Source organism: Dermacentor albipictus, chromosome 8 (assembly GCF_038994185.2).
Source record: "Dermacentor albipictus isolate Rhodes 1998 colony chromosome 8, USDA_Dalb.pri_finalv2, whole genome shotgun sequence".
Classification (NCBI taxonomy): domain Eukaryota; kingdom Metazoa; phylum Arthropoda; class Arachnida; order Ixodida; family Ixodidae; genus Dermacentor; species Dermacentor albipictus.
This window is the reverse complement of record NC_091828.1, coordinates 31,725,449-31,740,895: the sequence shown is the minus strand read 5'-3', so window position 1 is coordinate 31,740,895 and position 15,447 is coordinate 31,725,449.

Sequence of the window (15,447 nt, the reverse complement as noted above, 5' to 3'; positions counted from 1 at the left end):
AAGTCTGCTGTCCATCCGCTCGACGTCGAGATCGGTTTCTACTTTCTTGGTAGCCGCGGAAGCGTCGTTCCGGACGCCTTCGCACCATTCTTCGAGGGTGGCGGGTGCCGTGTCTTTGCCGGGTTCTTCGCGAATCTTGCGAAAGCGGTCCCAATCGACGAACGTGAATTCCTTGATCCTACTCCGAGACACCTTGAAGTTGGTCTCGAGAATGTAGTGGTCGCTGCCGAACTCCATGGCGGTGTTCTCCCAGCCCACGTCCTCAACGTTCCTGACGAACGCGAGGTCGGGTGTCGAGTCCCGGGTGACGGAGTTGCCGATGCGCGTAGGAAAATTCTTGTCAGTGACCAGAGTGAGGTCCATCTCGTTGGCGTCTTGCCACAGGTTGCGCCCCTTGGTAGTGTCGTAGACGTAACCCCAGATGCCATACGGTGCGTTGAAGTCACCGACGACGACTAAGGGTCGAGGGCCGGCCAAGTCGGTCGCTTTCTTGAGGATGGTCTTGAACTGCTGGCGCGAGTCCCTGGGGCTGCTGTAGATATTGAGGACGAACACGCTGTTTCTGCGCTGATTCTGCTGTGGTACGTTGAGCAGGATCTCAACCATGACGTATTCAATTCTACCACTCGCCAGCTTGAGGTCGTGGGTGAGATGAGTCAGCCTTTTATCAATCAAGGTGCAAATCCCTCGCCCCCCGGGCAGGCCCGACACGGCCCTGTAGCCCTGGAGCGAGGCGGCGGAGACTAATGTTTCCTGGAGAGCAATGATTTGAGGTTTGACAGCGAAAGACCTGAAGAACTGCTGCAGAGGGGCTTTTTTGTTAGAATACCCCCTGCAGTTCCATTGCCAAATGCGAAAACTCTCTTTGGACCTATCCATTATGGCGGACCGGATGGACTACCACCTAATGGGGCAGTTAGGGCTGTGCAAAGACTGGGGCCTCCTGTCGCCGCCCTGGTTGGATATTGAAGTCTAGCTTCCTTTAGTATGGCGGGAACGGTGAGCGGTTGGACGACGGAGGCGGATGAAGCCATTCGCGCCTCAATGGCATCTATGCGATCAGCGAGAGCTCCGAGGCTCCTGTTGGGGTCTCCGAGTGCAACCTGAATTTGACGAACGTTATCGGTGAGGCAACTGACGCTAGCAGTGACCTGTCTGAGGCCATCTGCCAGCCCAATGACAGTTTGCTTAATCTCGCTGACTTCTGCGGACAACGCTCCCGATTCACCTGTTTGTTTTACTACTGCTCTGCGTTTGGTGGACGTCGCAGTACCGTCTACTGGGGCTGGGATTGGAGTCTCTGTGGCCCTGCCTGGCGCACCGTTATCCGACACATTCGAAACGAGTTTCCGAATCTCTGCCATTTCGTTAACTAGCCTCTTGATCGTGCTCTTGAGATCGTCGTTCTCTTTGCGTAAGCGAGTGACTTCCGCGTCCCTAGCTCGCTCTGGGTGTTGGTCGTTACGAGGTGCCTGAACAGCTTCTACATTGGCACCGGGCTTGGGACGTGCCAGATCGGCCCAAAGGAGGGTCGGCTGCTTCCCCAAATATGTGGAGGCGGGCTGAGGTCCAGATGCTGGCTGGGTTCTGCAACCCGGGCCGCCCCTGGAACCGGATCTGGATCTGGATCGGACTCGGGATCTTGACATCGACCTGGCCCTGGAGGCGGAGCGGCTCCTGATGTGACCCCTGGAGCGGCCACGAGACCTGGATCTCCCCCTGGACCGGGAGTGGCTGCGACCGTGTTGGCGTTCAGGCGATGCTTGCCGGGCTTGATTCGCGCCTTCCATGGGCGGGAAATGTTCGGCGTTGAGGGCGCGGGAGCGTTCCCCCCGTCTGCGTCTGACGAGATATGGCGTCTGAAATCGTCGCTTGCACTCCTTGGCGGCGGTAAGGTGGTCGCCACCGCACAGCTTGCATTTGGGATCGCACCTATGCTGGGCGTCGGGGTTTGCTTCTCCGCATCCTCTGCAGATGGCGTCGTTCGGCGAAGGGCAGACGTCGGAGCGGTGCCCGAGCCTGCCGCAGCTGTAACACACGTCCATTTGCTTGCGAAATAAAGTGCACCTGACAATAGTGCCGCCGTAGGAGACAAAATTTGGCACTCGGTACCCCTCGAACAGGACCACCACGGTGCCGGTGTTCTTGATTCTTTTGGCGCCCAGCGCCGTGGGATTTCTCGGGTTTACAAGTTTTTTGTCGATCACCGCGGGCCCGTCGCTAAGGGAGATGCCTCGGATGACGCCCTTGCACGTGTAGTGGGGGGCGGCCTCGTAAGCGCTCACCTCGAAACGTTGACCGGCGACGGAGATGCCCTCGACGCCGACGTAGCGTCCAGCGTTGTCCCTGTTCGGTGTGCTGATCACCATTATGTTTTGTTGAAAGTTAGGACACATTGTGTCCGTGTCTCGCGACGCCGAATCGAGCCCGGCAGCCTGCCATATGGCGTCGGCGACTGCGGTAGGTCCGCACTTGCTGATACACAGGCCTCCCCTGGGCCGCACGACGATCTTTGCCTCTTCCTTGGGCATCGGAGGCATCCTGGCTCCTCGAATTATCTTGCTTTTAATGCCCGCGAGGTCGGCGCTACGCCGAGCGTGGGAACTGGTGTTATGCTGAACGTCGGCCGCACTGGCATTGGCCGCGTTTCTCGTGCTCCGTGAAGAACGTCTGGCGGCAACGAGCTGCCACCCTGAGTCTTTAGTGAAGTCCTCGGGGGATAAAAACTCCCCTTCCACCTCACACTCCATCACAAAGTCCGTGGAAAAAGCCTCCGACGAGAAGAGGTGGGCTAGCGATGCCTTGCCTCGCGAACCCTAACACGGTTAGGCTCAGCACACAGTCATGGCGTAGTCGAAAGAAAAACGGCAAGAAATGTCACAAAAGTCCACCCACCCACAAAAGTCGGGCATCAGCGTGTTCCTCTTGACTTCACGGATCCGAAAATGTAGAAAGTTCAGGGGTACACACTCGAAAAACATACGAAAATGTTGGCAAAAAGCAGGAGCCGAGCGAACCACGTCAAATGTGGCTGAAACCCACTGCCAGCCTCCCATCGATGGTGTCATTATCAGTGCGCAGGCAAAAACGCAAAATCCTGTAATCTAATACTACACTGTACGGCGGATTAAAAATTGAAATTCCCTGTGATAGAAATTTAACGATGACATGCTTACACAACGCGACCCTTTTTTCCTGATAAAGTACGCCTCAGTAATCTCCCTCATAATCTGATTGCTATGCGCGGAAAGTAGTGTGATGTTTTCATGGATTGGAGTGCACCCATGCTCAGAGCAATGCCGCGCGGCATGTCAGTAGGCATTACGCTTTAGCGAGCGCCTACGCTAGGACAATCTAACGTTCAGGCCACGACCTGTTTGGTCGATACAGACGTGACCGCAGGAATATGGAAGCTCGTAAAGAATTTCCATTCTACAGTGCACAAGCGGGGATGCATGCTTAGCAATGCAGCCCTTCCGAGCATAAGTGGAGGCAGCCGAGGCCAACTTGCTAATAATCGTACCGCAAATTTTGATCATCTCGTTAGGGGCAGAAACAATAACCTTCACATCAAACTTGCCTGCTACATTCCTAGGTAACGTGCACCTTCCAAAAGTGCTTGGAATTTAAGTGGACGGAAGCATCAACTTGTCAGCAGTCTAGATAAGCAAGAGACATTTTAGAATATTGGTGGAAAAAAATCAGGGAAGAGGTTCATACGAGCGTATCCGCTAAAAACATAGGCAGTGGTAAAAGGTATATGTAGAAGTTTTGAGGAATAAAAGAGATAGGTTAAACGATGTATACAAAAATGCTAGAATGAAAAGCATGTGCAGCACATCTGAGTAACTCGAGCAAACTAGGTGACTATTTGTCGCCGGGCAGTTTCAAAGGGGATGCCAATAAATCATCATCGTATTCATCATCACAAAAATTACATGCCATACCCCCCCTCCCCCAAAAAAACAAAGCGATATATTTATATTGAGGGATACTACAGCAATATTATATGTATTGGAATCTGCCATGGTTTACGCCAATACTTAGCGGAGCTTCTTTCCACACTTGTAGAAAGTATTCATATTGGTTTGGGCACCACAGCCGCATTTGTCAAATGTACCTACTGACAGCCCCATTTGGGCCAACGGGGACGCTCGTCACACAGCCGTTTGAAGCACTTTGTTCATACAGTGATCGATTGGCCACTAAAAGCAGTGACCGCGTGCAACTCGCCCGCACTAATCTTTAACGATAAATATATTATACTGCTTTACTCTATTTAACCTTCATTTTACGGTGATGCACAAGTAGGAGCTGATGCTCCGGAAGCGTGGTCATCAATTCGCCCTGCACTACCGAAGTGTGAGAAGTTTGGAAACGGCTACGCTTTGCCACGGCGCTTTCTGGTGATCCCCGGCTCCTCGGCAATCTTCATCCAAATCTTGCCGCTAATTTCTGTTAATCTTGCTTCATACGAATCTTGCTACAAATCTCGCTGTTAATATTATCGCTGGTTGTCGGAAAATTTTCAGTATATTTCCGCTGGATCGGTAAACTTTGCGTGCTTAATATTTTCTTGTTATCTATTCTGTGCAAGTTGTCCTGTAGTCCTACAAGCTAGAGCAGGACGAACACAATAAAAACAATACGAATATAAATATTTGCAGGAAGAATGCAACATTTCCCTGCGGGAGACAAAGACTAAAGGCGGAATCCCGGACGACGTGTTGTCCCCTTGATCAATAATGCAGTCTGCAACTGTCGACACGACATAATATACATTCCATGAACTACGTACTGTTTGCTTCTTTCTTTTACATCTGATCAGATTCGTATTTGTTTATATACGTGCATTCATCATGCCCTACATACGCTAAATATGAAAAAAAAACCTACATTGAAATGGTAGAACACAGTTTTGCTTAATTATTGTGATTACAAGCAAAATGTCAACCAGAAAAAAAAAATCAAATAGAAATATGCAGTCATACCTTGACAACATTTATGGACGGGATATGAGGTTACTAGCCAGATGAAAAGATCGATAATTGTGTTTCAGTCGCTAGGTTTGTAATGTAAGGTCAATATTCGATTCACGGATATTTAGTAAGTGCATGATGTTATATTCAATGGCCTCCTTGCCATAGTTTGTGCGTAATGTTTAGTTTTCTGGCAATAACTTCTGAAGCCATATTTTGTCGGCATAGAGCTCGGGAAGGCATCTGTAATTCGTGTTTCCGTATGTGTTGCATAGGTTTTAGATTATAAACTCTTTAACATTTTCACAGTCAATGACGTAAATATACGGTGCCGCGAATAAGTTCAAAACGGAAGACGCCCTATATTTACGGCTCTGTCTGTACGTTTAAATAGCGTGCCAATTTCCCAACTTTTTCTTTTCTGTCATGTGCTGCCACTATGTGGGAATACAGCTAATTTTTTTTCTCACACCTCCCTCTCTCAGTTTTGGTTGAATAGATTGTTTGAGAGCTAGTTAGCTCCGGCGTGACCGTATACTACCGCTCGCGCATTAGCGGGCGCGTGCGGGTGGCTGTTTGGGTTTTGTTCCGCGGGCGGTTTCGGCTTTTTGAGCTCGTTTCGACATTTACATTGTACATCAGTCTAAACATTCGTTTTTTTCTGGAACGTTTCTATGTACTGATCTAGGGCCGTATAAAGTTAAACTATTCCAATATGTTTCTATTCCATTTTCCTGACTTCAAATTTGCATAACCACCGACGCAAGCACTGGGCGGTCACCCGCAGGGTTGCCTGAACAGACCAATAAAACGCTCTCCTCGTTCATAGCAGGTCACTTTTGTTTGCTTGAAAAACGAATATCTTAGAAAAACGAATACACTTAGTGGCTTGTCGTATCTAATTGGCTGACAAGAAGCAAGGAGAACGCTCAAGTGGAGAGGGATTCACTGAGGCAGAGCCAGTGCACTGAAAATCGATAACCGGATGAAGAGGGTGGTGCCGGCGTCTGCGAGTGGTCGGCGTTTTCTTGGTTAGCTTGTGGTGGTTGGTCGAAAATCGGGGCGGCATGCAACGGAAGCTTAAGAATGACGCTAAAACTGACCCTCAGCAAAGAAGAGGAGGCAGAATGAGGTAGTAAACGTGCCGAAAGTGTCTGAAAACGTCACACGGCCACGCAAAAAGTTTTATTACACGCAAATGCACCTAGGCTCTCCGGCAGGTGCGAGTAGCCAGCGTTTTAGCGATCGACGGCAGCCATCTTTTATTTCTTTCGGAACGGGGCAGCCAGCGGCTATTCCGAAAAAAATTCCGTTTTGTGCGGCATATTAATGCATCTTTATCGCGTACACTTCACTTTGACGCGGTGAGTTTGTGCGGTTTTGTGACATCGCGTGACAAGTAGGTGAGGTGGGTGCAGCCTGAAAACTTTTTACCAACAGCCGAGGGCTAACGGCGAAAAGGGGTCAATTCAGAAATAACCGTTTTCCTTTTTTCTGTCAAATCATGCATAATCAGTGTGTACACGTCATATCAGATGGGGAGGTATTGCGGTTTTCGCTACGTCCCGTGAGAGAAAAGTGAAGTGGGGGTTGGTCGAAAAAAGTTTTTGACCAATAGTGGAGGGCTGATAGCAGAATTGGAATAAAAAAGTTTGGAATAGTTTTACGTTATAGCGCCCCTATTTACTGTATATGCTATTTATTTTCGGGCAAGTTTCCTTCTTCCCCAGTACAGAGTAGCAGACTAGAGCGCACTAGCTCAGGTCGACCTCTCTGTCTTTCCTATCAATAAATTTTATTCATTCATTCATTGATTTCATAACTGGAGCTACCTTTACCTCATAATAAACATCTGAAATTGGGGTCTTTACTTCTTTAATGTATATGTACACCTCTTTTGGTGATAATTCGTGTAAAAAGAGAGAATTGACCTGGTTGCCTACTTGATTTTCGTATTGCATTGTGTCCTCATCACTGACAGCCACATTCACGAATTACTGAATAATTGCATCTAAAAGCTATCTACGCTCTGATATAATATCGTTACCTTTTATTTGTTTAGGTGCATTGCATGGCACTCTGCTTCCAAGTAAAGAATCAACTTGCTTTTATATGTTTGCAGGGATTTGACTATGTGCGAAAACAAAACTTCATGATAGGCTATATTTGCTTTTCAAGTGCCGCTAGTTACTGAGTTGGGATTGCTTGAACTGTCGCAATGTTTTAATATCTCTGGTAGCGAGAAATATATGCAAAAGTGCGCTTTTATGCTTGATTTTTTTCAAGAGGTCTCTTTATCCATGGCTTTATATTTTTACCATTTTTCATATTGAACTGGTGTAGCGGAAAAGCAGTGTTGTAGCATTTAACAGAGACCTCGACAAAGTGCAAATTCCGCAAACACAATAAATAGTTACTTGCAATCTATTTTTACCGTGCATTGATGCCAGAAAGCAGCCTAGTGTGGACATTGCGGAGGAAAACTTCACCAGATAGTTCGTTGTTTTAGAAGCGGGAGTCCTTTATTTACTTTTGAACTTGGATGAAAAAAAGAAAACCTTCATGACCGGATGGTATACCTAATGCGTTTTTAAATAGATATGCCGAGTGGAAATCGAAATACAGACGCTTGTTCTTTAACGGATGACTGTCGTTGCGGACCATCCGAATAGAATGGAAAATAGCAAAAGTAATTCCTATAAATAAATCCGAAATAGGAGCCAACCTACCAATTACAGACCAATCTCATTAACTTGTACAGTTGGTACACTACCCGAACACGTAATCTTAAAATATATAATGAACCACCTTAAAGAATACAAAATATTATCTATTTTTCAACAAGGTTTCCGCCAGGACAGGTCTACGGTAACTCAACTTATCGAATTGGTCCATGAGCTCTCCTCAAGCATAGATAAACAAAAACAAATCGACCTCATTCTGCTGTTTTTTTTCTAAGGCTTTCGATCGGGCATCGCATTACAAAGTTATTCTGATACTTCATTTGCCACTGTGCAACGGACAAATTCTTGACTGCATCACTAACTTCCTCACAGACAGATCGCACTTCGTAGAACTTAATCATGTGAAAGCCTTAGTCGTACCGGTGACCTCTGGTGTACCGCACGGTAGTGTTTTGGCGCCACTATTCTTACTTTTTGTGAACAATCTGCCTTCATCTGTTATTGTCGGGTGTAGGTTGTTTGCAGACGACTGAATTCTTCACAAAGAAATAAAGTTCCACGAGGACCATACTACCATAAATATAGCCTTAAGGGCAGTTTCAGTGCGATGCAGTGATTAGAATATGCACATCAACGAACAAAAATCAACTCTATTATCCGTAACAATAAAAAAGCATTACTCCCACTTTAATTATAGGAATACTTCAACTACCATGCCTAGAGTTAAGGAGTATACTAGGCAATCTGCAGCAAGAACTACCCTCCAGAAACGTTGCCATACCGTCACTTCTTACAAATTCCCAGACAGATGCCCTCAAATTCTAGTTTTTTTCTAGAGAAACAGGGAACGCAATAACCTGACCCCCTCCATTACCATTAGCACATCTTTAGTCTGTTTCTCCAAACTAATTGAAAAGGATTTGATAGCTTGGCAATTTTAAAACAGAGCTTATATTTTTCCTTTGTTGTAATATCAGTCAAGTGCCAATGTCATTCTGTCAGTGCAGCTTACTTTTGCAGAGTTTGTTGTATGCTTCACACAAGCCAATTAGGTGATATTTTCGTTGTATGTTTTATTTTTGACTGTGTACTAAATTCCTGTCTCTTGCTGCCCTTCTGTTATAACCCCTATTGGCACTGACGGTATGTTTAAATAAATAAATAAATAAATAAATAAATAAATAAATAAATGTCATTTTTTTCATTTAACTTTTTTGCGCATACACACGTCAGCAGTAAGCTTGTTTAATTAATTCACTGCACTTAATACTGATTTGTCAATATTACTTCCATATTGCGAGATATTTCGACGTTTATCTTAGGGAATAGGTTTTGTGTGCAAATATAGCTAGTTAGGTGGTCAATAAGGCCTGAGCATAATATGCCTGCTTTGTAGTGGAATTTCTTCGACGTCGATAAACCCGCCGTGGTTGCTCAGTGGCTATGGTGTTAGGCTGCTGAGCACGAGGTCGCGGGATTGAATCTCGACCACGGCGGCCGCATATCGATGGGGGCGAAATGCGAAAACAGCCGTGTACTCAGATGTAGGTGCACGTTAAAGAACCCCAGGTGGTAGAAATTTCCAGAGTCCTCCACTACGCCGTGCCTCATAATCAGACAGTGGTTTTGGCACGTGAAACCCCATAATTAAAAAAAAATGGACGTCGATAAATGTGGAACTATTGCAACACGGGTAGGCTATAAATAGCATTTTCACATCCATAGAGTCTGAAAAGCTTTTTCAGATGAAGCGCATATAAATCACCAGTCATAATATTATTCTTCACATTGCTCATATGATCAGTATATTTATTCTTCCCTTCCCAAGACCAGCTCTGACTGGAACCACCTGCCTGCCTGCATCGTCTTCATTCCTGAACCCGAAGCTTTAAAATCTGCACATCTTGCTAATCAATCATGCTAAAGCTCTGATTTTTTGTTGATGTGTATAAATATTTACCACTCCTATCATTAACGCCTAAACGGCCCATATAGTAACCAAATAAATAAATAAATAAATAAATAAATATTGTAAATAAAACAACGTTGAAGTTCTTTCAAATGGCTTAGAAAACGACGTTTCCGCTCAAAGTGTAATACAGTAAGCAAAAACGAATTCGTTCGTATTGCTAGGCCTTCTACGTCACCATTACTCGTAGAATGATTATAAAGTATTTGAAAAAAATATTGCTGCTTTAGGTATACACCTAACGTCAGGTATACGCCTTACCCCCCGCCTGTTCAGGCGCGATTCAATCGTACTGCAGAATAACTGGGGAAGAACTAAATCCAATGCGCAAAATTCAAGAGAAGAAAGTAGTAAGAGATATGGACTAGCGCTGAATCGGGCGACGTCCAGAGGCGAGACGTTGTGTTGGATTTCGCGCATTACATTTATTTCCTCGCCCTATGAACCAACTCGCCCAACAAAAAGTTTAATTAATTGGTCAAGTGGGGGGACATCCCAGTATTACACAGTCATATCTCAGTAAACAATAATGCATCAAGGCCAATGAAAATATAGACGCAATAATTATTTTGTTTACAACAAGCTTTCATAGTACAAGATGCAAAGATCAAGAAGAGTGCCAACAGTGTGGAAGTGTTCTTAGAAAACACACACACACGAAAAAATAATAAACAAGAACTGCTGGCGGAATGAAAAGCAGCCTAGAAAAAATAAGAGCAGGTAGGGATTGAGCTAAAGTCACCTTTTTAAATAGTCTTACTTTTTAATGAGTTGCAGTTTTTTTTAAACAAAAACAAGTCGACAGTTTTATATAGCTTGTAATGTATTCTGTGCAGTTCGGAGGAACGAGATGTTTGCACTTCACATATTCGCAAAGCACTTTTGAACTATTGAAAGGGTAAGGAAAGAAATAAACAACTGTTTAGCAGTATCTACGTAGGTCTGAAATCCTTTCGATTATTAAGCGTTGCTCAAAGATGTTTAAAAATATGAATGCGTAGGACGAACAAAGTGCTCTTTGGGCAATGGAATGAACTCTACTCACAGGTTCAGAGACGGCGAGTGAATTAGGTACCGCACGTAAGCCGCACTGTAGACGAATGTGAATTACGTCGAGGCTTTCATTTCACGGAGCGAAAGCTTCTCAAGGGAGAGCACGTTGTTTCTCTGATTGCGTGGGGACACCAGAAACGCCTAGAGGTGCAAAGCTGTACGGGAATAGAGCCCTTAAGACAGATTTAATTCGAGGAGAGCTGTGATGTGGGTCAGTATATATAGTCGCTGTCCTTACAAAGTTTATTTCCGTGTTACGCAAACGTTAGCAAGTTGGAGAGAATCTTATGCAAGGATGTTTCAGCGACGTGACTCGTTACCAGGGCTTCGCAGCTGCGCTTGCGAGAAAGACCCTTTAAGTATTCATTAAAGTGGGAGAGTGTGTGGGTCAGCCATGAATACAGCTCTTGGATCAAAAATTTGAATATTTGGCCAGCAGGTGGCGCCAGCCAAAGGTGGAGGGCACTGCTGAGCAAGGCTTTTTGATTTGGCGCTTTCAAATTTGCAAACGTTCTGTTCTTTCTTTTTGGTCACGTACATTATCTACGGGCTGTTGGTTATCTGTATTTGTGTGTTTCCGAATAAATGTCAGCGGGGGGTCAGGGCACGTCCCATGTATTTTATTTTTGTCATCCAACTGCGATTGCGATTCAGCAGAAACGTCTACCAAGTAGCCGAGTTTTCTATCCTAATGCAGTTTATATATCGTGCTTGTCCACCAAAATTTCTGATCAATACAGGGTCGCTAACCAGAGATACTCTCCATTTAACCTCCTTGTCGTTTCTCTGGTTTTATCTCTCTTTGTGCCCAATCCATAAAACATATTCAATCAATCCGCCGCAGTATCCGGTGCTACTCTTTATAATACGAATGTTTGGCAGGGAAAAGGCGCTGAAGGTGTGGCAATAACTCGAGTTTGTTTTATTATATTTCTTATAGTTTTCTGGCCCTCTCTGCTCAAAACAATGAATTTAGCACTTCGGCTTGCCTAAAATCATCTAGGCGAGTTTTTTTCTTCTCGCGTCTCGCTGCCGTGCCTCGATGTTCCCCGCTGGCGAAGACTTCATCGGTTCCGCGTAGAGGCAGCCCAGCATGAAGTCTTGGCGTCTTCATTTTAGAAAAAAACGAAAGGGCTTTCCGTTGCTGTTTCGACTCGCTTCAGAATTGGTGGTTTGACGCGCCTTAAATTACCTCCTTTTTTTCTGGCCTCGTCAATACAGCCAATATTGCTGAAGCATGCTCAGTATGGCAACATTGTTCCATAAGAAAACTGAACAAACTAGCATATAGCTGAACTTGAGCCAAGCTTTTCTCTTCGCTGCTGCCAGGGCAAAAAATGACTGTAGAGGCCAAGATATGGGAAAGGTGAAACAGGCAGTTATGATTGGTTTGCTCAAGTTTGCCCACTCGCGAATGAAGTTTGCTGTAAAGTGGGGGATGCTTCTAGAAAAGCGAAAACTGCGATCCAGTGAAGAGGTGCATGAAGCAACTCGTGCTAGGACTAATTTCACAGCGAATCTGTTAATAATAGCTGCGCAACCCTTCGTGTGCAGTGACGTGGTCGGTATCAAATGGGAATCAAACAGCTACCAGCAGCGCAGCAAGTGTCGCAGCCCCAAAGCGACCGTATGACCGAGACGCCTCGAGGCTCTGGCACTGGCTATTGAACGAGTACTGTAACAATAATTACTAGTACATTTCAACGACTGGTGAATATGGAGCAGATGTGTAGGTACTCCATACGTTTGCTCAACGAACGATGTATCTGCGAAGGAACCATGGCTTGGTAGCAGCAGATCCAAACGGCGCAGTTAATACTTGCATTTGGGTTTCAGGAGACTGCCATAACTGTTGTTATCCCTAATATTCTAAAAGAAACGAATATTCTACAACATTGAATTGTGAATTCCTGAATAGAATACGAATCAAATAGCGAACGCTATTCAATCCGTATTTCAAGTTTCTAGTATTCACGTACTAATAATGACAGATAAATAAATAAATAAATAAATAACTATATAAATAAATAAATAAATAAATAAATAAATAAATAAATAAATAAATAAGTTATACACCATGCCCCGGGAAAACCCTAAGGTCTTATTGCTGGCATGAAAAACCAAAAACAAATAATCAAACAAACCGAAAATACTGTAGGGGTATATAAGTAAGAAAGAACACAGTGAATGAAAAGAATAATTATGAAAAGAGTGTACATACAAAAAAGCGCGCGATAAATAGAAAAGAAAAAGGAGCAGAAAGGGAGTTGAACAATACGTGCAACTACGACACAACAACGTGAATCTCGGGAGAGAAAAATGAGAGCCATTTATGAAAAATGTAGAGATCATGAAAATAAAAGCGTTATGAAGACTCAGGATATTGTGGACGGCTTAGTGTTGGTGATGAGAGGCCGCAACATAGCAATGTCTACGTTCTCTGGTGATCTTGCGCAGATTACGAAGCACGACAAAGCTCAGGAGTTCGGTACAGATGAGGGTGCCTTGAACGAGTTTGAAAAGAAACGGAAGGTCAGCGCGATTATGTCGACAGCCAAGTCAGGGCAATGGGGATAATTTAACAGCGCTGGAACAAGGTCGAGTGTCCCTGTTAGCAAAGCGGTGATGATATATGCTTAGAAACGTTTTGTGCACCCGATCTCATTGTTGGGTCTAGAAATGCCATTCCACACGATCAACGCGTATTCGAGTTGATGAACAGAGATTGTTTTGTTGTGTGCAACTTGCGGAACGGCGTGAGAGAACTGACTTCCCTCGATGGACAGCCAAGAGAGCGCAAACCTCGCATGGCAATGCGCTTAGCCTGAGCTGAGAAGTGTAAGGTCGCACCAAAAAGTACACCGAAATTGTTGATCCCACAGACCTTACAATATGGTACAGCATCCACATAATACGACCAAAGAAATGCTTGCTGTTTTTGCGTGTGAAAGTCATGACTCTTGTAATAGCAGCATTCAAGGTGAAGTTATTATCTTTGCACCATTTAGAAAAAGAAAACAAGGCAGTCTGCAGGCTGTGACAGCCATAACAGTATGAGGCTCCTTTAAAATTTCGATGTCATCGGCATATACATGGAACGAAGAATTCCGAATAGCGGAGAGAACATGACTATTAAAAAAATAGGAGTGGTGCAAATATTGAACCTTGGGGAACACCGCTAGTTGCGATGTAAAAAGAAGACTTTGGGCCATTAACGTTCACATGATCTATGAAGAAGATAACTATGTAAGAGATTGGTAATTGACCAGTAAAAGATCAGAGTGCGTAAACTTGATCAGAAACAGTGAGGGGCTGACTACATCAAAAGCTTTGCTGAGGTCCCAGTAAACGGGGCCAGCTTGCCCCCTTTGAAGTACCAGCGCGGACAACTGTGTAAAGAAACTTGCGATATTTGCGATTTGAGGAGTGGAAAATCGATACTAATTCGTAATGAATGAGTTCTTCACAGTAGAATACAATGTTGCAAACCGCACCCTAAAAAATAGTTGACCTAACACAGAGAAGAGAAATCGCGTAATAATTCGAGGCATCGGCTATACAGCAACACTGCAATGCAGGGAAAACACGGGTGCTTTACCACATGTGGGGGCAAGCGGAATTATTCAGGGAGTTACTAAATATAGCTGTCAATATTGGGGCAAATATACTGCTGTAAGGGTTTCGAATAGCCGAGGGGATGCCATCAGGCACGCAGGATAGGCAAGGCTTCAAACGCTTAATGCATTCGCTAATCAGCTTTTCATCAAGCAACACAGCACTAGATGTAGGAACCGTCGTGTGGTACTGACCGACCATAGAGTTGAAGCCCGAAGCTTTATATAAGGACGCGAAATGGGCAGCAAAACATTCATTCCACGACTGCTTGAATCCGCTAGGGTCGAGCAGGTGAACACACTCTCCGCGTTTGCTACAGCGCTCACGGATATACTTCCCAAATTCTGCCAGCCGGTCGGCAGCGCCGTTTTCCGAGAATGCAATATACGAGTCGTGATGCCGCTCACAGAGACATTCGAAGAGAGTCCAACAAGGCGGAATTATTCCCGCCGTTTCTTAGGCACAGGACTTCTGGGTTTCCGGTGTGTGCGATCTTCATACTATAGGTCACTGATAAGTTCATACTAGAACCAGTGGGGATGTTTAGAGAGCTCAAGTTTGTACTTGGGATTGTATTTGCGCATACTGCTTTGTGCAGGCTCCATAAGCTGGTCTATTTGGTCATAAACATTGGTTTTGTTTGTAACCAATGGCTAATGGGTCATCATCATCATCAGCCTGGTTACGCCCACTGCAGGGCAAAGGCCTCTCCCATATTTCTCCAACAACCCCGGTCATGTACTAATTGTGGCCATGCCGTCCCTGCGAACTTCTTAATCTCATCCGCCCACCACACATTCTGCCGCCCCCTGCTACGCTTCCCTTCCCTTGGAATCCAGTCCGTAACCCTTAATTACCATCGGTTATCTTCCCTCCTCATTGCGTGTCCTGCCCATGCCCATTTCTTTTTCTTGATTTCAACTAAGATTTCATTAACTCGCGTTTGTTCCCTCACCCAATCTGCTCTTTTCTTATCCCTTAACGTTACACCTATCATTCTTCTTTCCATAGCTCGTTGCGTCGTCCTCAGTTAGAGTAGAACCCTTTTCGTAAGCCTCCAGGTTTCTGCCCCGTAGGTGAGTACTGGTAAGACACAGCTATTATACACTTTTCTCTTGAGGGATAATGGCAACCTGCTGTTCATGAT